General features: G+C 54.8%; 1 protein-coding gene across 1 annotated transcript in view; it reads left to right on the top strand.

Moving 5' to 3' along the window:
* The window catches only part of LOC119411749 (contactin-4), a 456128-nt gene that overhangs the window by 243770 nt on the left and 211030 nt on the right, over positions 1-1328 (top strand). The window lies entirely within an intron of this gene.

Raw genomic sequence — 1328 nt, forward strand, 5'->3', positions numbered from 1 at the left:
GGGTCCAGGCGGACAACGCTCCTGTCTGCTCAGCCGTGGGGGTCCAGACAGACTCCGCTCCTGCCTGCTCAGCTGTGGGCATCCAAACGAGGGTCCTGCATCTGCCGAAGGGTCCACACCTCAGCCCGAGTGTCCTACGTCCCCTCTTGGTCCTGCTAAAGAGGATCCCGGCCAGCCTGCGACCTTCGGCTCAAATCTCCTGTCTCGAGGGGGTCCTAGAGGACGCCCCTCACGCCACCCGTTTCGAGGGGGTCCTGGAGGACGCCCCTCACGGCGCCCATCTTGAGGGGGTCCTGGAGGATGCCCCTCACGCTGTCCGTCTGGCGGGGGTCCTAGAGGACGCCCCTCACACCGCCCACCTGAACGTCGGTCCTGTACTGGACGGCCTCCCGGCCGCCCACCTGACCTGCTCTGGCCCGTCGGACGGCCTCCCGGCTGCCCACCTGAACTTTGGCCTCGTGTTGGACGGCCTCCTGGCCACCCCCCTGACCTGCTCTGGCCCGTCGGACGGCCTCCCGGCCGCCCACCTGACCTGTTCTGAGCCAGTGGATGGTCTCCCGGCCATCTGGACATTTTGTATTTCCCTTTTTGGTTTAGTCCCCAGGCCTTGTCCTATCGGTTTTGTTTTGGCCCTTGTGTGTCTTTGTTCGGGCTCGTCACCCTTGCAGTTCCTACCTCCGCCCACCCTAGTTTTCTGGGAGGGGGTTTCTTGGGGACGCCATGGGGCGTCCTTGACGGGGGGTACTGTAGGGATGGCACCATCTAGTGGGCCTTCCCCTGTCTGTTCTCCCTTGTGTCTCTGCTTTAATTGTCTGATTAACATCACCTGTGTCATGTCCTGTTTGTGTATATAAGGTCTGTCTGTTTGTCCTGTCAGTGTGGGTTCATCGTTGGGTATTGCCTGTCCTGTCCTGCCTGTCTGGTCCTGTTTAATCCTGAGTCAGTTTTGTAAGTTTTGCTGCCATGTCAGCCTTTTGATTTATTATTATTATTATTATTATTATTATTATTATTATTATTATTATTAAAAGTATTTTATTTTATACATCTGTCTCCTGAGTCCTGCCTGCGCAACTGGGTTCTCCTGTCCTGATCTGCCTTGGAAACTGTTGTGGCTAGAGTACCACGTCGTGTTCAAAACGGCTGAGGCGTCGCCCTTCGTATAAAAGATTTATTTGACACAACATGGGTTACAGATATTCAGAGACAAACAATTACATTAATAAGATATATGCATATAAATGGAGCATTAAGAACGAACCGTCGCCGTGTGCACCTCCCGGAAATGCTCTGTGGGCGTGTGTCATTTCCGGCCTTTTATCCCCGTT

Source organism: Nematolebias whitei, chromosome 7 (genome assembly GCF_014905685.2).
Source record: "Nematolebias whitei isolate Nwh7 chromosome 7, NemWhi1, whole genome shotgun sequence".
Taxonomy (NCBI): domain Eukaryota; kingdom Metazoa; phylum Chordata; class Actinopteri; order Cyprinodontiformes; family Rivulidae; genus Nematolebias; species Nematolebias whitei.